Raw genomic sequence first — 26,145 nt, 5'->3', positions numbered from 1 at the left:
ACTAGTGGAGCACCTCCCCACTGCCGGAAAACTCAGAAAACACAGGATTTATTAACTGCCTACTATGTGCCCTGCCCTGCTGGCCATCATCCCCAGGGGGACACATGAATCACAGTAATGAATTAGAACCTCATTAAATTAGACAAGTAGGGGGTCTGGCCTATCTGCATTAATGAAGATCTGATTTATTAACTATCTTTAAATAAATGCAGTTTTATTACTTTCAAGTGTACGCATTGATTCATATCAAGTGCCAGCAAGCATTGCCAAGTGGAGGTCCTGATGGCCCTGCCTTAACAAAAAGATAAGATTAATTTGTAATTAACGGCATCCATTTGCATGGAAACAATTAATGGGCCAAAGCCCTCATAAAAACAGTGCAATCTATTAACTAGATTAATAACGCCCACCATACAATCTAGGATAACTTATTAGTTTTTTCTAGAAAAGGCAAAGGTCAGATCTACAGGAGCTTGGATGCCATGCCGAGCCCAAAGAAAATTATAAAGGTGTCCAGGCTTGTTTGCATTGTCCCCAGCTCCTTCATCTCTTTTTCCTTCTGTTTCTTTCAGCAGGCATTTCTTTTGGACAACTGAAATAAATTTAAAGAGAGAAGTATAGGATAATTATTGACCTCAAGGAGCTTTCAGCATGGCAGGGAAGATAACATATGTACACATTAAATACTAGGAGAAATCCAAGTGTGAGATGAAGGTAATGTGTAACTAACAAGTGCCAACTGTGGTTGAACCCTGATATGGTTTGGCTATGTTCCCACCCAAAATCTCATCTTAAATTGTAATCCAAATTGTAATCCCCACATGTTGGGAGAGGGACCTCATGTGGGGTGATTAGATCATAAGGCTGGTTCCACTATCCTGTTTTCATGGTAGTGAGTAACGTCTCACAAGAGCTGATGGTTTCATAAGGGGCTTTTCCCCCCTCCACTCTGCACTTCTCTCTCCTTCTGCCATGTGAAGAATGATGTGTTTTACTTCCCCTTCAACAATGATTGTACATTTCCTGAGGCCTCCCCAGCTACGCAGAATTGTGAGTCAATTAAACCTCTTTTCTTTATAAATTACCCAGTATTGGGTACTTCTCCATAGCAGCATGAGAATGGACTAGTACAAACCCCTAGCTGTGCTAGGCCTTGAGGGAAATCCTTGACATGTATATGTTAATAAGTAAACAACACTCAGAAACAGCCCTTGTAACTTCATTGCCCATTCTGCACACGAAAAAATGGAGGCACTGAGTGTTCTAGGCCTTGTCTACATTCACACAGCTGACACAATGTGAGGTAGCCTCACAATGAACCATACATACCTCCTAGTATTTACACCACTATGTGGACATTGCCTCTTAAATCTCCTCTTAAATCTGGGCTGATCCTATGGCTTGCTTTTAACCAATAAGAGTACTGCAGAAGGGGGCCAGGCACGGTGGCTTACACCTGTAATACCAGCACTTTGGGAGGCCGAGGCGGGTGGATCACTTGAGGTCAGGAGTTTGAGACCAGCCTGGACAACATGGTGAAACTCTGTCTCTACTAAAAATACAAAAATTGGCTGGGCATAGTGTTGCGTGCCTGTAGTCCCAGCTACTTAGGAGGCTGAGGCCAGAGAATCGCTTGAACCCAGGAAGCAGAGGTTGCAGTGAGCTGAGATTGTGCCACTGCACTCCAGCCTGCTGGGTGACAGAGTGAGACTTTGTCTCAAAAAAAAAAAAAAGAGAGAGAGAGAGTGTACTGCAGAAGGGGTGCTGTGACTTTTGTGGCTAGATCCTAAGAAGCCTTACAGCTTTGCCTACACCTCTTAGAATACTGGTTCTGAGGGCAGGCAACCTACAGAATGGGAGAAAATTTTTGCAATCTACCCATATGACAAAGGGCTAATATCCAGAATCTACAAAGAACTTAAACAAACTTACAAGAAAAAAACAAACAACCCCATCAAAAAGTGGGCAAAGGAGATGAACAGACACTTCTCAAAAGAAGACATTTATGCAGCCAACAGACACATGAAAAAATGCTCATCATCACTGGTCATCAAAGAAATGCAAATCAAAACCACAATGAGATACCATCTCGCACCAGTTAGAATGGCGATCATTAAAAAATCAGGAAACAACAGATGCTGGAGAGGTTGTGGAGAAATAGGAATGCTTTTACACTGTTGGTGGGAGTGTAAACTAGTTCAACCATTGTGGAAGATGGTGTGGCAATTCCTCAAGGATCTAGAACTAGAAATACCATTTGACCCAGCCATCCCATTACTGGGTATATACCCAAAGGATTATAAATCATGCTACTATAAAGACACATGCACACGTATGTTTATTGCGGCACTATTTTTACAATAGCAAAGACTTGGAACCAAACCAAATGTCCATCAATGATACACTGGATTAAGAAAATGTGGCACATATACACCATGGAATACTATGCAGCCATAAAAAAGGATGAGTTCATGTCCTTTGCAGGGACATGGATGAAGCTGGAAACCATCATTCTGAGCAAACTATCACAAGGACAGAAAACCAACACCACATATTCTCCCTCATAGGTGGGAACTGAACAATGAGACACTTGGACACAGGATGGGGAACATCACACACCGGGGCCTGTCACGGGGTAGGGGGCAGGGGGAGGGATAGCATTAGGAGAAATACCTAATATAAATGATGAGTTAATGGGTGCAGCAAACCAACATGGCACATGTATACCTATGTAACAAACCTGCACATTGTGTACATGTACCCTAGAACTTAAAGTATAATAAAATATATATATATATTTACATATAGATAGATATAGATATAGATATAGATATAGATATAGATATAGATATGTGAATACTTGTTCTGAGGGAATCCCGCTATTATGTAAGAAGCCAAGCTATGGTGAGACTGACATTCTATGAGGAAGCCCAAGCTAGCCCCATGCAGAGGCTGTGTGGGAAAAGAAAGATGCCTGAACAGTCCTAGTTATTCTAGCCATCCTCACTGAGATATCAGACATGTGAGTAAGGACTCCATACTGGACACAAGCCCAGTAGAGCTTTCAGTTGACTCCAACATCAATCAATTACAGTCACTATAACCGAAGGAAAGACCCCACTCAGGAACCACCCGGCTAAGCCTAGCTGATCTACAGAACCATCATTTCTCATGGTTCTGGGCAACAGACAACCAGAACTAACTGGTAAGATTTTAATGTGAGTGTTCTAATGACAGAATTAAAAGCTTGGTCACTGTGCCACACCAGCAGTTGGATAGTGTGGACCACTGTGTGATGTTCATGAGTTTGCCCATCTTATCCTTTCTTCTTCCCTCTTGGAGAACCCCAAACAGGTTTGCTCCTTCATTCTGATTTTCTGGCCTGTGAGAATGGGGTTCAGTTTGTGAGCATGTCTCAGAGTAGCTGTGACCCTGCCCAGCTCCTGTGTATCAGCATCCATAAGACAGGTCTAAAACGCTGGGGAGAGGGCAGGGCAGTGTAGACAGTGCCTGTCCTGAAGAGAGTTTGCCATATTGTTGTGAGACTCTGTCCTGAGTACCCTATTTAGACTTCCATCTCTCTGGTGTGAGTCCTGGACCCTGGTCTCCACTTTTAAGCTCATACTTACCTATCCCTGCTTCACCTCTGAATCCATGGAGGTTGGTGATTGAGCTCTGCTGGTGCTTGATTTTGCTTGGGACCTAGAAAGGTGTCACTCTGAGCTCAGATAAATTTGTCCAGAGTCTGACCAATCCCTGGAACTTTGATCTACACTGGCCAACCTACCAACAACAAATTCTTGCCTAAATAAAATTTTGCCTTGTGATCTATTCTGGCTTTGGGATTTCCTGGCCTCAATGGTGCCAACCAAAGATGCTGGGACCCATGACCATTAAGGTGGACAAATGATGACAATAGCTCAAAACATTAGGCTGTTGTAGCCTGCCCCCAACAAATGCATTTTGTCAGAGTCAAAATCTGTTACTAATAAATGAAACTCCTGTTATAAAATTTCTGACATCCTTACCATGTGGGCTAAGTACTTTGATGAGCCTCTTTTCAAAATCCCTAACCTTCTACCAGGTTGGATAGTCACTTCCACCATGTATGTATATCACCAGCTTGATCTTCCCCTCGCTGTCTCCACCACCAAGATTTTACTGAAGTTTTTTTCATGGCTTGAAACAACACTAAAATTTCAGTTGGAGGAATGAGGCTGTAACAAACGAAAAAAATATTTCTCCCTCTTCCTCTCAGCTGTTCACACCTCTTAGCCCTGAGAGCTCTGAAAGAAAATCCCAGTTGGGAAACCTCTCTCCCAGAGATAACACAGGATAAGCAAGTATGCATAACCCAGGGGAGGTGTCTTCCTGGAGACATCCTGGTTCTGACTGTGCCCCACTGAGGAAATCACATGGCCAGGGGCAAGAGCACCAATCTAGAGCCCACACCCTAAGTGTCACTTCTGGACTCTGTGAATTCCAGCAATTTCCTTAACCTTTAAGACTAATTTCTTCCTCTGTAAAAGAGGGTTATTGGTGTCTGTTGTAAAATTAAATGAGAAAACACTTTCAAAACTTTTAAACATAATACTCTGTAAATGACATCTATTAGCACTAGTAGGATACACAGTAGTGTGTCAATGACAGGAATATGTTCTTTGAAATGTCTCCTTAGATGATTTTGTCATTGTGCAAGCACCATAGGGTATATTTACACAAACCTAGATGGTACAGTCTACTACACTCCTAGGCTATATGGGGTAGCCCATTGCTCCTAAGCTACAGACCTATGCAGCATGTTACTATACTGAATACTGTAGGCAACTGTAGCACAATGTTAAGTATTTGTGCATCTAAACATGGGAACTGTGCAGTAAAAATATAGTATAAAAGATTTTTAAAAGGTACATATGTATAGGGCACTTAGCATGAATGAAGCTTGGAGGACTGGAAATTCCCCTGGGTGAGTCAGTGAGTGAGTGGTGAATTAATGTGAGGGCCTAGACCATTACTGGACTCTATTGGTAGATTTTATATATTCAGTACACTTAGGCTACACTAATTTTTTAAAATTTTCTTCAATAATATATTAACCATAGCTTTCTATGACTTTTTTCTTGAGAAACTTTTAACTTTTTACTCTTATAATAACACTTAGCTCAAAACACAAGCACATTTTATACACCTGTAAAAAATATTTTCTTTCTTATATCCCTATTCCATAAGCTCTTTTCTATTATAAAATTTTTTTCTTTTACTTTTTAAACTTTTTTGTTAAAAACTAAGACACAAACACATACATTCGCCTAGGCCTACACAGGGTCAGGATCATCAATATCACTGTCTTCCCCCTCCACATCTTGTCCTACTGGGAGGTCTTCAGGGGCAGTAACACACATGGAGTTGTCATCTCCTATGACAACAATGCCTTCTTCTCAAATACCTCCTGAAGGACCTGCCTGAGACTGTTTTACAGTTAACTTTTTTTAATAAGTAGAAGGAGCACACTCTAAGAAAACAATAAAAAGCATAGTGTAGTGAATATATAAACAGGTAATATAGTCATTTATTGTTATCAAGTATTACATTCTATACAAAACTGCATGTGCTAGACTTTTATACAATTGGCAGCACAGTGGGTTTCTTTATACCAGCATCACCACAAATACATGAGTAATGCATGTCCCTGTGACAAGATAAAAAAAAAATCATCCAAACCTTTTCAAGAAGTCATGACCTAGCAGGAGAAGCAAAAGAAATATAAGTATTAAAATTATTTTTAAATGAAATTTTCAGCTCCATTATACTCTTATAGGACCACCATCACATATGCGGTCCATCATTGACTGAAACGTCTTATAAGGCACAAAACTGTACTCATTTTTAGATTTTTAATTGACTTATAAATTTTCAATATTGGACCTCAAATTCTATCTTCAGATTCAATATATATAAAATAGAGTAAGCTTTCTTAAATCAGATTTTATTAAGGCCTCACAAAGCCACTACCACAACCACACTTTTTACAAAATTAAAATGAAATATGGAGCCATGCAGTAGCTTATATTACGCCAATTTTGAGAGAAAGAATTTGAGATTTAGAAAGAGCAATGATTTTGTTAAGGTGGCACAGTCCCCTGAAAAAGAAGGCCACTTTTGAACCCTATCATTTGAACTTGAACTCTAAGCCCATGCCCCTCCGCCCTGACCTTGCTAATGTAATAGTTCATCAGTCCATAAACAGGTACTTGTTTGAGCACCTACTTTCTATCAAGTTCTAGAAGAGATACAAGATAGGAATAAAAAAATTACCCAGGCCTTCTGCTGAAGAGGTCATAATCTAGCAGGAGAGGCATGGGATATATAAGCATTAAAATTATTTTTTAAATTAATTCAGAAAACATTACCAGATTGTGTGCCAAAGTTAAGATTTACATAAGTTCCAAAACAAAATGGGGGATAGATATGGGGAGCCATATGTCAGGGACTCTCCAGGAAAGAATAAGACATTCAAATTAGGAGAGCTTCTTTACAGAGAGTTTATTACCATGGGGCAGGCAGGGTGAAGAGGAAGCAGAAGAACTAGTGCAGGAACACAGGGACAGTAGCAGTGGAGTTGTGGCCAGCCTCAGGCTGAAGGGAGAAGTAGAGGGAGAAGCTACTGACTCAGAAAGGGAGAGGGCCTCATGTAGGACAGACCACAGAGGAGGCAGGGACCTTACAGTGGCAGATGGAGGTGATCCCACAGCAGGGAATGAAGAGGGGAAATACTTTATCCCAACTGAAGTCCCTCCTTATTGGCCCAAGCAGCCAGAAGCCAAGAGGCTCACACGCCCATTGACATAATTCATACAGGACATCCTGCAGGTTAGAGGGCAGAGGGCAGGGGAGTGGATCTGGAGAGCCATGGGAGATATGAGGCATGGGGGACTCTGAATTATAGATGGGATCTGAGTAGACAGGGATGGAAAGCATCACATCAGGAGCCAGTGTTTGAAGGCAGGATAAAGGTGTGAGTGAGACCAATGGAAGACGGTGGTTGGTGAGAAACCTGGCTGAGGTAGACTGAATGGGCTTGGTAGGAGAAGAGTGGGATTTGAAGTTGGGCCAAACATTCATTTCTTGAATTACAGGTTAAATTTTCAGCACTTAGTAGAACCTCAATGAATGATTTTTAAAGAAATACATCAATCCCATCATTAAATACATGGGCATGAGAATCAGGGATGCCAAAAAGGAAAGCCTCTCCAGATCTACATGCAGAGAGGAGTGTTGTAGGTGAACTGGGAGAATATGTTTGGTGTCTTTCATACATTTTCTTCTTCCTGGCCTTCAGTTTTGAAATCTCTGTCCCATTCTTCAGTTATAGCCCAGTGAGGTCCAGGAGATACACATTTCCTTCAAAGAGAGTCTAATTCCAGGCTTTTCTCCCTGCCCTTATCTCAAGCACCAGTCCAAGACATTTCTATTAGGATTACTTAGGGGGAGGGCCTCTGGATGTGGAGAGTGCAGCAGGGCAGAAAAGAGCAAGGGAGGAGCTAAGTAAAAAAGCAAGGTCTCCAAACCCTAGCAGAGGCTGGCCAAGCTGATGGGCTGCTGCCGTATCCCAGATCCAAATGCTTCCTCTCTCCAAACCCCATATTAACCCTCAGGGCTGGTGCTCTCTAGTAGCAATGTAACAACGTGGACATGTTGGTCACCATGGGACCTTAGGCTGATACCATTAAATACTCATGGAATGAACAAAGAATGAATTGGAAAAAAAAATAGGAAAGGAGAGGTGGAAGTGGGAAAGAAAGAATTCTCAAATACCTACTCATCAGTGGGGATGTCCTTACTGACCACCTGTGTCTCCCCAGAACAACACAGGGTACTGCTGAAAGACCCGAGAAGAGGACACACTCCAGCTGAGGGACAGGACTGTGTCAAAAGGCAATCACCAAGGAGAATCATCAAAGGGCAGGCTAAACAACACAGAACTGGTCATAAGTGGAGAATGAATGCAGAGAGAGCAGACGTCAGGGGAGTGGTGAATCTGAGGTGGCTCAAAGGGTAGGCTATGTTTCAACAGGATGAGTGGATGGAGAAAGGTTCCCAAGTGAAGGGAACAGTGTGAATGAAGACAGGACGTCAGAATAAGCAAGGCTGGTGTCCAGAACATTGAGGAGACAGCATTGCTAACTCTCCCAATTCACATCACAAATATCAACACCTCCTGCCCCAGTACTGCACAAGGCACAGGGGATCTGGAGATTAGGGAGAGTCCCTGCTCTCCAGAAGCTGTAGGGTTACTTCCAGCTCTGAAAATCTAAAAGTGATGATAAACTAGCCAGACTTCCTACCGCACACAAAGATTCCTTCCAGAGAATTCTGGAATTATGGTAGGCTGGCTTTTACTCCAACATCCCCAGATAAGGTCATCTTCATCCACTCTTGGACAATTTTAATCGATAGAATTTCTGGCCCGATGCAATGGCTCAGGCCTGTAATCCCAGCACTTTGGGAGGCCAAGGCAGGTGGATCACCTGAGGTCAGGAGTTCGAGACCAGCCTGGCCAATGTGGTCAAACTCTGTCTCTACTAAAAATACAAAAATTAGCTGGGCTTGGTGGCACATGCTTGTAATCCCAGCTACTCGGGAGGCTGAGGCAGGAGAATCGCTTGAACCCAGGAGGTGGAGGTTGCAGTGAACCAAGATCATGCCATTGTATTACAGCCTAGGTGACAAGAGCGAAACTCTGTCTCAAAAAAAAAAAAAAAAAGAATTTCTATTATACAACAACTGAAATCATTCCCACACAACGTTGTTTTTGTGATGAAAACCATCATGATTATGATCATGCCTGTCAATCTCTCCACACCCATTTCTCTCTGTGGATTCTCTCCCAGGACTCCACAAGGATGCTGGGACCACTGCCCTCCTGGGAGGATCTGTGATGACAGCCTCTACTCTTTCTCAGAACAAGACCCCACGTCTGCTCCAGCCTTAGATTCTCCCAGCACTCTGGGCCTCTGTGTTTCAGTCACGGCACAAAATCCACCTAAGGGTCCAGTCTGGTGGTACAGCACACATTAAATGGCCAGAACCATCATAAGAAATGTCCAGGTGAATATCACAAGAACTCCCACCCACAAGTGCTCTCTTTCTCTCCCTATTGACACAATCCTTTGAAGCTGTAGGGAGTAGAAAATTACTTCCTTTCTGTTAATCAAGGGTACTCTTTAAGATGCTTAAGTACAATACTGTTTAAAAATGGGCAGTTTTATATAAAGGGAAGGAAAAAAAGTACAGCAGGAATGTACAGTATATCAGATTGAATTAGTTTTTCATGCCACAACATGTAAACAAATCTGTTTAATTAGAACACCTTGTTTTTATTGCATTCTGAGCAATTTTTCAATGATGAGAAAGCAAGACAATGGGGAAGAGATTCTAAAATTTCCCAGAGACACCCAGAGATCTTCTCTACTTCCCCTGATGAGCCCAGATCCTGGGGGGTTCCCTTGTATTCTCCAGAAGTGCCCCTGGCATCCCCTCTTCCCATTTGTCCCCACCCCCACCACCTTCAAAATAACAACCTCCAATTATAGAGATTTCAACAAATTTTATGCACAGAGGGGAGATGAGACATGGTCACTGACATGATGAAAGCGTGGAACCCCAAGAAATGAAGAGCAGGGAATCCTCAAAGCCCCCAAGGCTCCAAAAGAGAGGAGTGAGCCCTGGACTGGAGGTAGATATCTGGTTCCAAATCTGGTGCTAGGGAGGGCTCCAGGTTCACTTCCCCAGCTCAAGCCTCTGTCTCCTCAAGAGGCAAGCCCACTCTATGTAGGAGAGAGCCTGACTGAGTACCCTGGCAGCCCCCACACTAGGGATTCTGTGCTTCAGACCTACATACACACCTAATACATGGCCAGAATGTCATAAGCAACATCCAGGTGAATATCATGAGAACTCCCACCCACGGCTGCTGTGTGGGAGTTCACATGATATTCACCTGGATGTTGCTCATGACATGGCATGTTGTGGCATGATATTCACGGGGATATTCTCCTGTGCTTCAGACCTACACACACACTTGATACATAAAGGCCTAAATCAAGGGATCTGAGAAGAATTAAGGAAGCAGCTGGTTGCCCCTCACCCCATTCAAAGCCCAGAGGATGCCCTGGCCTCTCCACATTCTCTACTGTGGTTCTCTCCTCCTCCAAGTGAACACTCTTGGGTCCTTACATACACCCACACTTCTCTCCTCACCCCCACCATTGCACTCACACCTGCAGGGGTGTATGTGTTTGTATTTTTGGTTTCTGGTTGGTTTCCTAACAAGCAGAAGATTTAAGCTTTTAATCCATCTGTTGGGTGCAAAGCATAATATATTCTGGGAGTGGATTAGGGGACTAAATTTGGGAAATGTGTTGTCAAAATGTGGATTTGCAATGCAAGCTTATTGATGAGGGTGTCATTTGGAGTCTGAAGGCCTTTTTGGAGTCTCTGTGTGACGAGGGTTGAAGAGTAGTAGAGCAACAGGTGCACAGAACTCACCCTCCACAGGACGGTAGAGATGAAAACATTTCTTTACAGGGTACCCCAATCACTACTTTCTGGCTTCTTATTTTTCTTTTGTTTCTTCTCTCATATAGTGGGACCATACACATTTCAGGATCCCTCCCCTCTATAGTACCACCCTCAGGATACTGACTTATATTTAGTCTCGCTCAGGAGGGATATCTAATAATAAAACAGAAATCTCAATTTCTTTCTTGGGTATGTACATTTTAAGGATGATCAAAGTCTTATGTTCTTATGATGGTGGGAATGTGGGCACCAATCAGCATTTAAGGATGATGCTGGGAGAGACAGAGAGAACAGGCGACTCATCTCAGGGACCCAGAAACAAGCACCCCCTGGTGGCATCTCATTCATGTGGCACCTAGGATCGTTAGAACAGATATCTTCCTCTGCACGGAAGTGGCCAAAAATAGCCTCAGTTTGTTTTGTGACTGATGCTTTTCCCTGTAACCCTCACCTGTGTCACGGGCCTGAACTGAGGCAATGGGTGAATGTAGCCTGGAATTCAGGAGTCAGCTGCAGACTCGGGATAGGTAAGCAGCAGGGTAACAGGCTAAGAGTGTAGGTGGGACTAAGGGATGAGGAGGTGGGGATGTGTAAGCGTAGGAAGTCGTCACTCTCTCATCCAGGCAGGGCTGCTGCACCACAGAAAACCAACATGGTCCTCAGAGAAAACTGACAGCAATGTAGGAGGCCCATCAGCAGCATCCCTGACTGGTAACTACCAGCCTCTAGTAGACTGTCTGCAGCAAGGGAGAGCGCAACACCTCCCGGGGCGTACAGCACCCAGCTCCAGGCATGGACTGAGTAGGTAAAGGAGAGAAGACTGGCCGAAACTCACTTTTTATAAATCTAAATGCATCAGTAGACTAGGGTGATTGGATTCCAGCCTCCATACTACACATTTGATACAGAAGGTTGGGATTAAATCTCCCCATCAGACCCACTTTGGCCTTGTTCCAGCTGACTTAAAGATGGGGCTGAAATGTCTTTCTGTTTGTAGGCTTTGCTCCTAGCTTACCCCATCATCCCCCATCTGTGTACTGCCAAGTGTTAACCCACCTGCTGCCCTGCTCTAGACAAGTGCTTATTGTACTAAAGCATAGGAGAAGCCCAGTCCTCGGCCTCAGAAATGTCACAACACACATGGGGGAGATGCAGAAAATGCATTCAGCATTCAGAACGTAGAGAGCAGGGGAAGGCCATAGGAAGGGATTTGGATGCCAGTTCAGTAAAGATTTTTTAAAAAGATCCTTGAGTGGGAAGCCACAGACACTGGAGACCCCCACTCCTCCCTGTGCCACTGCACCTAACGTGCTTCTGAGCAGGGTATTTCTCACCTCTCAAATTCCTCTCCTCCTTTTCTCTCTTAAACCCACTCCCATCCACTTTCACCCACACCTCTCAACCAGAGCTGTTCTTACCTAATCCCTAGGGACCTCCACATTATTGTATCCGCCTGCCATTTCCCAATCCTCATGGCACTCGACCTACCAGCAGCATTTGACAACACTGGCCAACACCCAGGGCTCCACACACTGTAAATGTCCAGTGCTCTGGACAGTTCCTTGGTCCTATTTTCTATCAACACTCACCTCCTTGCTGATGTGACTAGTATCATACACTTTGAATGCTATTTCAGGATCATGAATGCTGAATTCATCTCTCCGGCCTGGACTTTGCCCCTGAATCAGAGATATGTATGTCCAAGTGCCTATATGATGATCTCCACTTGAGTGTCTAAGAGCCCTCTCAAACTCCACATGTCCAAAATTGAGCCCCTCATTTTTCCCCAACCCAATCCTACTCCACTCATAACCTTTCTCATCTCAGCCACTCAGCCAAAAACCTTGGAGTCATCCATGACTCCTCTTTTTCTGTCATACTCCATAGCTAATCTGCCAGTAGATTCTATTGGCTCTATCTTCAAAACATCAAAATCCGTGACACTTACCACCTTTGCTATCACCCCCGCAAGTCTAGTAAACACTTACGTCCTTACTGGATTACTCAGTCTCCCTTCCCTCCTTGGAGGTGTTCTTAATGCGGACGCCACAGGGATGTTTTGAAATGTAAGTTTCTTGTCCTTTGATTTAAGAATCATGTCATGTGTCAGTTTAAAACCTTCCAGTGGCTCCCCTTCCACCCAGAGCAAACTGAAGCCCTCACAACAGCTTATAAGACCCTCCCTCCCTGTGACCTCTTTTACCTCAACTCCTATTACTCTCCCCCTCACTCATCACCTTCAGTAACACTATCCTCCCTTCTGTGCCTCAAACACATTCTGCACCCCTACCTTAGGGCCTTTGTTCTGGACTTCTCCTGGTTAGAATGTTCTTTCCCCCAGTGCCTTCTTGGCTCACCTCATCACCTCCTTTCATGCCTCTGCTCTCACTTTCTAAGGAGGCCCACCTGATAATTCAATGTAATCCTGCACCTGCCCCATAGCCAGTATGCCCAATCCCCTTACTTTCCTCTGCATTTCTTTCCTAGCATACATCGGCATACTCTATCACTTACTTATTTCCATGGGTTTTTTTTTGTTTTGAGACAGAGTCTTGCTCTGTCACCCAGGCTGGAGTGCAGTGGCATGATCTCAGCTCACTGTAACCTCCACCTCCCAGGTTCAAGCAATTCTCCTGCCTCAGCCTCCCAAGTAGTTGGGACTACAGGTACGTGCCACCACACTCAGCCAACTTTTTGTACTTTTAGTAGAGACGGGGTTTCACCATGTTAGCCAGAATGGTCTCAATCTCCTAACCTCGTGATTTGCCCACCTCGGCCTCCCAAAGTGTTGGCATTACAGGCGTGAGCCACCATTCCCAGCCCTATGTTTTTTCGTGTGTATCTTCCCTTGCTGAAATATAGGCTCCAAACAAACAAGAATCTTTGTTTTATTCTCAAATACATGCCAAATACCTAGGGTGGTGCTTGGCACATGAGTGCTCAGTACACACTATACCCAAACATAGCCCATTTCACCCACTCCTCCCAGCTAACAACTCTGTGAGTCCTGCTCTTTGGGATAACAAGTGTCAACATTTCTGACAATAGTAGTTATAACAACAGCTACGGTAGCTATAATTTATGGATTGCTTACAAGGTGTACAATCTACCAACCAGATGAAAGTGCTCACAATATACTAGATGCCATGCTAAACTTTCAACAAGAACTATGTCTCTTATTTTTTCTAATAGTTCAGTAAGGCAATGTGGTAAAATGCATTAATCAATCCAATATTTTACCCCTATCCCACCTGCAGCATCCATACCCTTGAAGTGTACTTATGGTGAGCAGGGTAGACTTCCTCTCCCCTTGACTTTGAGTGTGGCCATGTGACTTGTTGTGGCCAATGATAAATGAGTGGAAATGATAGCTTCCAGTTCCAAATCCAGGACTTAAGAGGCTTTGCATGTTTCCTCCTGCCTTCTTGCACTTCTGCCACTCCCTTGAGAAGAACAAACCCTAACTGGGCTGCTGCTGTTGGAGAAAGATGAACGACCCATGGAGCAAAGCCACCCCAGCAAAACCCAGCCCAGATCAGATGCCCTCACCAATCCCCAGCCACAAAAGCAGTAAAAGTAGTGGTTGTTTTAAGCCATTGAGCTTTGGTGTGGTTTGTTGCACAGCAATAGTTAAGTAATAGAGATATTCCCCTATCTCCAATTTTAAAGGAAAGGAAAATGAGGCTTCTCAAAGGGAAGTAATCTACCCAGGATATCACATCTGACAAGCAGTGAAATCAGGGTGTAGCTCGGGCCTGACCCCAGAGCCTGAGCACTAACCATTAGGTAACACCACCAACCCCCTTTCTGCCTTCTTTGCTCTTCTGTAGCACACATTGCTTAGACATCTTCTGAATTCCTCTCCAGATACACTTATTTATTCATTCATACTTTCAAAAAATTAAAACTAAAAAGTTGAGTACCCCATTGTGCCTGTAACTTGATAGTTGCTGGAAATGCTGAGATAATATCTGAACTATGTAAACAGAAATGTAGCAGAAAAGGAGAAAACACGGAGTATAGCTGGAGAGACGTGCCTGAAGGAAGCTGAGAACAATCACAAAGAAAGTGCTGGTGACAACTGTCATCAAGGCTCCAAGAAAGTAGACCCTGATGTGGCTTGGGGCATCCAGCTTCGGGCAAGGTGCTTGGGATGATTGGACAATTTCTATCCTGGGTGCTGTCAGAGTGCCACCCTCCCTTTTTTCCTTACAGATACTCCTTAACCCTCATGACCTTTTACTTCTCTCTGCTCTCAGAGTAGGACAAGAGAACCTCATATTATTAGTTACTGCCACTCAACGTTAAAAATAGACAAGCCATTTTCAGGCTTCATCAAAACAGTATCATGATGAGTCACTTATTTTTCAGGATTGTGAATATCCAGAAAATATTAAAACATTCCCAAGACAGTGAGACCGTTCTCAATGTAACGTGATTCTTCATAATGCAATGCAAACGTGATTCTTCATAAGAGTTTATACCTTGTCTGGTGTCACATGGTTAAAAAGTGCCATAAACCAAATGAGAGTTGGAGTATTTAAGGATGAAAGGACACAATGAGTGGAGAAAAAGAGCAGGTAATTCATTCACCTTGGATAAGTTGGTTAAACTTTCTAAATCTCTGTTCTATATTAATAAATTGGAAATGAGAAGACCTAATTCATCAGGTTGCGGTGATGTTTAGGTATGTTAAGAAAAGAGAGAGAGAGAGAGAGCCCAAGAAGGTGTTTGGCATCAATCCATGGGCAGAGATCAATCATCATACCATCCATTCAACAAATATTCAGCCAATGTCTACCATGGCCAGGTTCTATGCTATGTCCCGGAAATGCAGTGGTACATAAAATGGACCCATTTCCTCCTCATGGAGCTCACAGTCTAGTAAGGGATACAGACAAGTAAAACTGGCAGATACAATGCAGTGAGCCATGTGCTTTATTGGTCTACATACAGGTAAAAGGGGAACGTTCACCAGTCTGCACAGTTTGAGACTTACAGTTCCCAAACCTGAGGCACTTTTCAAAACCTCAAAGGAGATATCAAATGGTAATGCAAAGGACATATTAATCAGGATCTATTCATCCTGTAACAAGATAGGAAAGACCATTCCTAACATTCTGATGAAGCAACTGTGGAATGGTGACTTCTAACCCAAAGGGAAATGGTCCTGCACTGGTAAAGCTCAATGAAATTCACTGGTCGCATCCAACCAGGGCTTATGAACCTGTCTCATTATATAGGATTCTTATTCATCCCTTGTCCTCATTCTGCATTAATCCCACTTATATATTAAATGCTTGCTCCATAACCCCATGTAATCCTCATAGCATCCCTGGTAAGTGAGTGCTATTTTTTATCCCCTTTTCACAGATTAATGAACTGGCAGTTAGAAAAATTCAGTAACTTCTCCAAAGGTCACACAGCTTGGAATTGATAAGTAGGAACTCACAGGGCTGCGACTCAAACCCAGGAGCTCCTAAGCATCCAGGGCCCTGCTATCCCTCTTAACGGGCCTGTCTGGTGGGGCAAAAGGGTCTCAAAGACATTTTGTAGGGTGCTCTTGCAGACCAAAGCCTATTTATAACTGTTCAGCTACCACGAACCACAAGACCAAATTGGGGTCATAAACATGAGGGCTGTGGACGACCTGTGCAACTTGAGTTATTAGGGAAGACTGTGAAATAGAGTTAGGACTTCAGTTCGTGCCTGGGTGAAGAATAAAAGCACCATCCATTCAGTAATTCTTTTGATAAAGATGCATGTTCTGTGCACTGAGCTGCAGTTTATTTCTTTTTCGTCTGCTTTTGTCCTCTTCCTTAGAACATTTTAAATGTATAAAGAAAGAAAACAACCAAGCTTGCTCTATTGCTGTAATTACAGCAAGACACGGTTGTGATTGAAGAGAAAACCACCTCGGGCTGGGGAAAGGAGGGACAAATGCCAAGGGAGTCACCCGTGCCTGTAGGAGGGCAGGTCGCAGGGCTTGCAAACAAAGAATGAAAGTTCTCATTACACAGGATTCTTATCTGTTCCTTACAGCAAGCCCAGCACGATCCTGACTTAGAAACTAGTTATTAGTTCAGGATTCCATCTGTGCCTGGCCCTCCCAACAAGAACAGTTCTCTCTTCTCTGACCTCCCCTAACCTATTAACTATGCCTCTTTGGGGGGATTTGACATTTTCCATTTTTTATAATATTTATGCATCTGCAGGTTATTTCCTTGCTCAACTTTCATCTCTGTGTGGGAAGGACTCTGTTTTGATGTGTCTTTGGGTCCTTCATAGCCCATGGTGCAATACATATGCCCACCATACACCATACAATGTTTATTGATAAATGAAGATACAGCTCCATCCCCTGACAAAAAATTGCCTTAATCACAGTGTCTTCCTTCAAGGATCTGGATAGATGAGGGGAAAACTGTATTGTTCTCAATTCACACACAAGAAGTTCTGGCTCTTGGAAAATCCTGTTTATCCAAAGATCAGCTGCTAAGATCAGCTGATGAAAACCACAGGCAAGACTTGAGAGGGACATCAAATATTTAGAACGAGAGACAATAATGAAGGAACACTGAGCCAGGTAAGCACCCCTCACCTTCCCAGCCATTGCCTGATCCTTGCCTCTCCCAGTCCTTTCTCCTCATCATTGTTCACTCCCGACCATCACCTTAGTTCAACCCTCACCAGCATTTAAGAAACTCCAGCATTTAAGAAACTCCCTGACCCCAGGCACTCCCCTCCTTCCTCTAACCTGTACAATGTTTTGGATTAACTTTCTCAAACTCTTGTTTGATCATATTGAGAAACGAATATGCATAGTGGTTGAACACAGAGCTTTGAACATGGCCAGATCTGGACTCAGTTCCAGCCATACTACGTACTAAGCCTCAATCATCTCAGCTATAAAATGAGGATAATAGCAGCTGCCTTGTAGGCACGGGTGAGAATTAAATGAAATATTATGTATATTTACAGAGTATGGCTCCTGGCAAGCCCTACAGAGATATCAAGGAGAAGGAAAAATCATTTTCCTACTCTCAGTCCTAAAATGGTCCTCAGTGCCAATGAGGCACCTTGCTCTGCCTGGCAAGCCAGGCCCTCCAGAATTCGAATGCAGTTGTCCTGCAGCCCTGACACTTCCAGCCCCAACAAGTGACCCTTTACTTCAGCCAGGTTCACCTCATGCTGAATGTGTGTGCAGGTTACAGGATGCTCACCTCTCCCCCTACCAACCTAAATCCTATCTGGGTAGATACTTGGAAAATAGCCTGTAGGAGACCCTACTCAGAACACATTTTAACATACAGTCCAGATTGATTCAAGAATTGCATGGTGTATGTGTATGTGTGTGTGTGTGTGCACTCACACATGCATGCACGTAAACACAAAGGAAAAACAAAGTAAAATTATCTTATTATTATGGCTAAGACCTTTCATGAATACAAGCAAAAGAAAAATATACAAATAAAAAGATTACTAGATTTGACCACACAAATGCTAAGAGAAGTCTCTACATTTGAAAATACACTATAAACAAAGCTGAAAAATAAAAGACCAAATCAAGGGGAAAAATATTTGAGCCATATATGCTAAATAAAAGATTAATAATTTATAAAGCATTGTTATTAATCAATAGGAGAAAAATAACCAATAGGAAAAATAAGCACTGGACTTAAACTAGCAAATCACAGAAAAAGAAGCCTAGATGATAAAGAAATATACAGAAAAATGCTACCCTTCTAATAATTAGACAAAATCACAGTAAAGACCAAAGTCTCACTTTGGTCTCTCAAATAGAAAAGCTTCTTTTGTGGCCATTAACAATTGGTATTGTCAAATCTGCAAATAAACATGGATTCACCCTGGCAGGGAGAGCAGTGAGCACAACCTGCCCCTACAAGCCACAATGACAAGATAATACAAGGTTTCTAAAATGTGTATAGCTTTTTACCCGTAATTCTAACTTTAAAAATTAATCTTAAAAGACTATTCATCAATAAGCACCAAGATTTCTGCATAAAGACTTTCATCACAGTGTTCTTTGCAATAGAATACAAAGGAACATCTTAAATTTCCAGTAGTAAGATATTGAAACGTAAATATTAATGGTATATTAGCATGATAGAATGCTGTGCAACCATTCAATATTATATTTTAGAAGAATATTTAGGAGTTAAGGGAACTATTTGCAAAATATTATAAATAAAATGTTAGGTAGTATTCAAAATTGGCAATTCTCTATATATTTCCAGAGGGGAAAAACTGGGGTAGGATATGCATGACAATGTTAAGTAGCTGTCTCAGTATGAAAGAATTACCAAAAATTATAATTTTGTTTATTATCACTTATTTTCTCAGAAGAGATGAACGTAAATTACACATAACCAAATGGACTTTACCAGGCTTCAAAATCAGACTTCCTCTGTCAAGTCTGCCCTGGCTACCACAGACCTTACTGAACTACTCATCCTTCACACTCTCTTAGCCAATATTATCCATGTTATACAATCACCCATTTGATCAGATGCCTCTTTGTACTGCTGTCTAATTATTCTGGGTTTGAAAGTATTAATTCCTCCCACTAATATCTGGATCTACCTCACCCATGGCAGGTTGTATTTTCCAAGACGGCTGCAACAAGTTCTCCCATCCCACATACTCTTCTTACTGCTGACATGGACACTCCTCCTATGAACAGGCAGGGCTTATGGTCTCTATCCTTGCATTTCAGTGGGCCAGTGCCTATGGCAAAAGTGATGCTATGTAAATTCTGAGGCCAGGATGTAAAAAAAGGATAGTGCTTCCACCCAGTTCTCTTGGAGGTGCTCTTTTTTGGAACCCAGCTGCCACATTGTGAGGAAACCCAGACCACATGGAGAGTCCACTTGTAGGTGTTCTGGCTAAGACCCCAGCTGAAGTCCCAATAAACAGCCAGCAAAAAACACCAACATGCAAGTGAGAAAGGTATTAAGCTGACTCCAAACCCACCATCTGCCTGCACACATAATAGACCCTGTTTAAGAACTGCCTAGCTGAGCTTAGTCAAGTGCCTGACCTTTGACAGATAATAACAATAAAAGAATTGCTGTATCTTAAGTCAATAAGTTTTGAGGTGATTTGTTACATGGCAATTAATAACTGGAACTTATTCACACCACCTTTTTATCTTTGCTGCCTCAAAGATCCCCCCTCTGGACCACTTTCAGTCCTCAATCCCTTAGCTTTACAAAAAATAATCCATGTATATTTATTATACAAATGAATGAATGAATGAGAGTTCTAACCTTCACTTTATTCCTTAGATCCAGACTTGTACATGTCAAAAAGTCTTCTTAGTAACTTCCTCACCTAAGAGAACCAGAAAAAAAATTTTTATACATCTATGAACTTTATATTTCCTTCTGTGTAATTCCTTTCAATTTTACCCCTAACTACTCAGCATGCAGAAAAATTTTACTTACTAAAAAAAGAAGACTGCATACAACAAAAGGACAAGTGAAGAAACTGACTTCTCTGGTTTGTCCTCTTCTCAGGAAGAAGCCACTCCCTAGGAAAAGGTGGGCCTGCTTTGGTAACCAATATGGTAATAGGATACTGATATCTTCCTACCCTTGGTAAATAGGGATGCCCACTACAGAACTGCAGCCCCAAAGAGCAAATAGGCCTCTCAGTAAGCCATTATTACTATAGCCCTAATGCATGGCGCCAACTATGTGGTGTGGTTTGAAGAGCAAAGGGTCTTTTCTATACTAACCCACCATGCCAGATCCAGTCATGGGTTAAGCATTTTCCTCTGCAGGCTTTTTGTTAAGAAAATCCCCTGGGGAGGGAGCACACAGTAACAGTGCAACAGAATCAGCAGCAGCACTCTTTGTTATTTTGCCTGATGTCAACGTTGCTTGAATGTGTTCATGGGAGTTTGTCCCTGGACTGGAGGCGGTAATTGGGCACAACTGAGGCAGGGGCTCATGGGTGAGGATACCCACAGAAAAGAGAAAATTAAAAGAAGGGAAATCTAGAAATTCCAAAATCAAGTTTCTTATGTCTTACAAGCTTCCATGTTTTACAATTGCACCAAAATTTTACTTGATGGGAACTGATTAAATTTGGTTCATCTTTTATTTTATTTTTTATTTCTTACTGACTTTGGTAATTAGCAAAATTGGGATTACCAGGAACTAGTGTTGCTCCCCTCATTTATGAGGCCTCAGAGACCCTCAACTTATCCTGGGCCGTTGGGGTGCCATTAATGTCATGCACAAGAGTCATCTAGACATCAAATTTCCTTTGCCTTAATGCTGTCATCTCACCAGTTGGACCCAGTGACTCAGAAAGGCAAGAATGTCATGACTCACGGGAGGAAATAGGGAAGTAGAAGGACCTATTCCAAGCACAGCCTTACATGAACGCTCTTCAAAGACAGCGGGATTGTGTCAGATCCTGAAAAAGAGTTTGATGATTGACTTTCTCATTCCTCCTCTCTAGACACTGTTCAAAGCATGGAAATGAGGAACATTGGCACCTTTTTGTATTAATCTGACATTTTAGAGGTTGCTAATTTGTTTTGTGGCCACTCATATCAGCTTGAGTTTGTATCTCCATGTAACTTCTCTAGGATCACTAGATGTCCCCCTAGAAAGCCAATGATAGGGTGCTTGATATACTTTATTTGCTTTGACAGGACTGACCACAAGCAAAAGGTATTTTTGCTTTCCCCCTTCCCAGAGGTAGATTATTTTTTCTGCCAAGAATTTATTTTGCCAGACAAAAAAGTGAAGTTTATGTTAAGATTAGTTCCCTGGGTTTCTCAACAAATTTCTAAGATTGAGCTACCTGCTACTGCCATCACCATCACTATCCCCACCCTGACCATGTGCCCACCTACCTCATCTTTCCCAACACCTAAACAGGTGGGCCTCATTACTTTCACTATCTCCGTGATTACTGCCAATTAATCATCACCACGAACATCATCAGAATGGCCTTCACAAACCCCAACTGGGAAAGGCCTGTTCCCACAGCTACAGAAATCTACATATTAAGACTTTCAAGCTCTTCAAGCTCGAGAGCTCTGGAATATACTAATGGAGAGAAACTGTGTTGGAAAAGACCCCTGGGAGAGGTAGGGAGGTAAAGTGTGCCCAAGTCGCCTCTCAAAATATCCAGCAAGCAGCCATCGGGGAGCATGTGCCCGTTCTTTGAACTCCCTCAAAGTACCTTTCATCTATTCTAAATCCAGGATCATCTTTTGTACAAGGCTTGCTGTTTCTGGATAAATCCTTGGCCCTTGTTCAAGCCCTGGACTGTGTCAGGATGTTCCACAGACCCCAGCAGGAAAGCATTGCTAAACAAGCATTTCCAGCGGGACCCCTTTCTCGTGACAGGGATTCCAAATCCCAGCCCAGAGCATCTGCATTCAGAGTATCAACGACAAGGTAATACTGTTGCGTTCTCATTTCAACCCCAATTTTCCTGGAGGAGGCCCCCACACCTCCACCAGGAGATAGTCATCGGTTGGTAGTTTCTTTCCTGAGGCACTCTATTTTCAGCTTCATATCATATCACGGACTCTTTCCCTGCGGAGCAAGCTGGTAAAACATTTTTCCTTGCCTAAGCATTTGCCTCATCTCTGACTCAAATCTCCAACCTGGAAATGAGGGGGAGGGCAAGCCAACATGGCTCCAAGGGGAAGGCCTCCTGCTCTGCCAGCAGACGGCACCTCAGTCCTGAGAATTACTGTGTAAGGCTAAGCTGATATCCTCTCCTCTCTGAGTCCCCATCTCACCTCCCATTGTCAGAGAAAGAGTTTGGCACCATCTGCTTCCTTGGGTATGGCAGAAGACTAATACTATTTTCCCAAGTGCATTTCCAAAATTAGACACTTTCTCCTGGTATTTTTCTTTCCTGGTTGTCAAATGATCCTACGGAAATATTTTCCTTTATAGGTCTAAACTAGCTGGGCATTCCACTGCATCACTGTTGATGTCATCTATGATATCATGAAGGTGGTGGCCATCAACATTACAGCCCACAAACTGTGCAGTACTCCAAAGCTACATTATGGTTCCAGAGTTCTCTAATTAAAGACTGGTGCTGCATCTGTTGGGCAATCTTGACAATGTCATCAAAAGTGATACTGTCACTGTGCTTAATGTTTTTCTGCTTCTTTCTGTCTCTGACTGGTTCCTTGGGGACTTTGATGATCAGGACAGAGGCAAAAAGTACCACCTCAATTTGGCCTGTCTGTTCTGAATGGTCAGTTCCTCTGTAATAGTAAGACCATTCTATTCACTGGTTGCTTTGGGTGATATTATCACCAACTGTTTTTGAAAACAGATAGATCCAGGAGGTCAAGGTCAGACGTGGCACCAACTTCCCCACTGGTGCACCTCAGGTACAGGCCTATAATCTTGTCGGGGTCAAACATGGGCAGAATGGTGGATGTGGCCAGCATCACATGAACCTGGATACGGGATGACTGAAAAAAGTTACACCTTGGCATCCTCCAAGCCAAAAGCAGAAAGCTCCCCTCACATTTTTAAACAGTCTACCTCTTCATTGCATTTTCATTTAGTGTGTTTTCTAAGTCACAACCAAATTTGTGAGCAAAGAAAAGTGATTTCATTCCCATTTTACAGGTGAGAAAACAGATCCAGAGTAGTATATAGCATCTCTTTCAAGGTCTTAGCTATCTGCAAAATGGCCACTTTGGGGCTGGAAACCAGATGTTCTAACTGTCGGAGCTCAGCTCCTCACACTTCCCACCCACTGGCCTGTGTATAATAAATGTAAGTCACTAAACAAGCCTGAAACTAGTCAAAGGGAGCATGAACATTATGAATGGATTGTGAAATGTGAGTGGACTATAAAAAGTAGCCATTCAAATGTGCCTCACACTCTCCCATGAGGACACTTTCACCCTAAAACACACAAGGCCCACAGGTTACTCAGAGACACAGATATCCCACCCAGGACATCTGTGCTGGAAGAGGACAGAGGAGTCAGCTCATCAAACACCTCCATTTTATAAATGAGAAGAGTGAGGCCCTGCAAGATCACTGACTAGTCAAGGCCACTCCAGGACTCAGACTTATTGGATGCCCGTTTCCAAAAGCTCTCCTTTCAGATACTTCGTCTGCCTTCTATGAGAAGGACACGACCTCTGGTAGAGGCCCAGGCATTCCACTGTGAGCCAGGAGAGTTGGCCCACAGCCATGGACACAGGCAGAGTAACTGAACACCCAGCCAACAAACTTCAGAGGGACTAGGAGGAGGAGCATCTATAAAACCATCCCTTCAGCAGCCTGCCTCAGTGCATGAACTTCTGAAACAGGAGTTCCCTTATCCCCCTCACAGGACATGAGAGAGGGGTGTGGCTCACTTCTTCAGTGCCCTATTGCTCAAACCCCTAGGGGGAGCAGGCAGAGGGCAGGTCGTGGGGAGCGTTTTTGGGCTCTGACCCCATGGCAGCATCTAGGGTTGAGGGTTTACACCCAGTGGGTGTGTTACAGTGCGCTTTTTCAGTTTTGCCATCTGCAGGCTATTTGTGTTAATCAGCTCAATTAGACCCTCTGCCTTATCGTGAGGATAGAGGGCTTTCTGTATCCCAGGTTCTTTCCTTAGTGTACTGGAAAAATCAGATCACACATGGGCTTGGAAGATGGATGCAAGGTTTTATAGAGTGGAGGTAGCTCTCAGAGAGGTGGATGGGGAGGCCAGAAGGGGAATGGAGTGGGAAGGTGGTCTTCCCTGCGAGTCGGGCCGCCCAGCGGCCGGTCTCTCCTCCCACCGAGTTCCCCTTGGCATCCGCATCGTTCCACAGTCCATGGCCTGCCAATGTCTCCTGGTGTGTTCTTTTGCTGGTGTGTTCCTCTCGACGTTCAGCTACTTGTGTGCGTGCCCGCTAGGGTCTCGGGGTTTTTCCAGCCACAGGATGGGGGCCATGGCGGGCCAGAGTGGTCTTGGAAAATGCAACATTTGGCCGAAAAAAACTCAGGAGTTCCTATCCTCACTTAGGTCCATGGGCAGGAGCTCGAGGGTGGCACCCTCTCCAGGGACCCCGCCCATCTACCCAGCACTTCCCTGCCCCCCACCTGCATCACTTCCACTATTAGGTATCCAGTTCCATGGATTATGGCATGAAAGACTATGGTCCAAATGTAAAAAGACCACACAGGATCACTGATATCGGGAGCAATTCGTAGCCATCAATACCCTGATGTAACTTAATCAAATGATCACTGGCAGAGGGGAGGGCGCTAAAGAGACGGAACACAGAACAGGTGTGTTTTAACAAAAAGAAAAGGGAAGAAGGTGGTCCCTGGCCTGAAACAGGGCTCTGACTAAGGAATGCTTAGTCTAAGCTCTGACTCCTCACTCTGGAGGCTAGCCTTGGAAACCTGGGATCCAGAGGAAGGGAAAAGTGATTAAGATATATGGATAGAGAAACATACTGCACCAAGTAGTGAAAACCCATGCAAGCTAGCTTAGTATTACATTTTTTAAATTTTTAAAGAATGTATTGGCTTGTGAAACCCAAAGGTCGGAAGGCGCTCTGGCCTCAGGCCCAGCCGTCTCTCTTACCTGCCTGGCTCTGATTTGCCGTGGGCTGGCTGTATTCTCCTCAAGGACAGCAAGCACAGTCCAGAGCTGTCCCAGGCTCACGGGCCAGCGGCTTGGCCCCTCCCAGCCTAAGGAGAGCTCCTTCTTTCCAAAGTGCAAGGCTGGCCTCTGATTGGCCATCCTAAGATCATGTGCCCTGCTTTAACTAATCCTTGTGCTCTGATTGGCCAGGTCTAGATCACAAGCTTTCTAGGGCGCCATTAGACTGACAACCACAACTTTCAATAAGGAGGCTGGTTTCGTCAGATCAGAGCCAATCACACTCCTACCTCCGAAGCTGCCGCACAGTGGGGGTCCCGGGAGGCCAGCCACTTTTTCAGGTGCTCCAGGGCCTTGGCTCTCATGGAAGGGTGGGGACTGCTGGAGGGAACCCAGGCCCTCCAACGCTGAACAATACAGTTTCCTCTGGAAGGGAGCTGTCAAAAACGCCATCTCAACTCGCGTCATTCTCTACTTGTCTGTTACGTGCCGACCGCCTCCTCCCGTGTGAATTTTAGCTCTGTGAAGTCAGAGACTCCGAATGTTCTCTTGCTTGCGGAATCCCCAGCACTTGGCACACGGTACAGGCTCAGTAAATGTGTACGTGTGCACAACTGAAGCCTAGAGTGCGCTTGGGGATGCCCTGTGAGTCTCACCTCTGCTCAGGGTGGCATTCCCACTGCCCTTCCGGGGCCCAGAGACAAGCTCGGGGCAACGGCGAGCAGTCACCCCTTCCCTGGGCCACCTGCGCACACGGGAAACGTGCCAGGGATAGCGCATGCCTCTCCGGCTGTAGGTACTGCGGGGTCCTGCATTCCCTACCCCTGCAAAGGCCTGCTGACACTTTGCTGAGGTTAAGCCATGGAGGTGTGATGCCCCTAAACTGGAGAGCAGCGGAGAGCAGCTGAGGGCAGCTGCACGTGAGGGGTTAAGGGCCTGTGTGGGTGTGCGTGGGGG

The 26,145-nt window shown here is 43.9% G+C and overlaps 1 long non-coding RNA gene across 1 annotated transcript; it reads right to left on the bottom strand.

The window, feature by feature from the left end:
• Positions 1 to 206: 206 nt before the first annotated feature.
• Positions 207 to 25,438, bottom strand: LOC129051543 (uncharacterized). The gene is made up of 3 exons (XR_008515904.2): positions 25,171 to 25,438; positions 19,872 to 19,935; positions 207 to 592 (listed from the first exon to the last, which is right to left on the bottom strand). It is a non-coding gene; the product is annotated as an uncharacterized LOC129051543 (long non-coding RNA).
• Positions 25,439 to 26,145: the final 707 nt, after the last annotated feature.

The sequence above is a fragment of the Pongo abelii genome, chromosome 17 (assembly GCF_028885655.2).
Source record: "Pongo abelii isolate AG06213 chromosome 17, NHGRI_mPonAbe1-v2.0_pri, whole genome shotgun sequence".
Lineage (NCBI taxonomy): Eukaryota > Metazoa > Chordata > Mammalia > Primates > Hominidae > Pongo > Pongo abelii.
The sequence above is the reverse complement of the archived record's forward strand: the minus strand, read 5'-3'. Positions and strand labels throughout refer to the sequence as shown.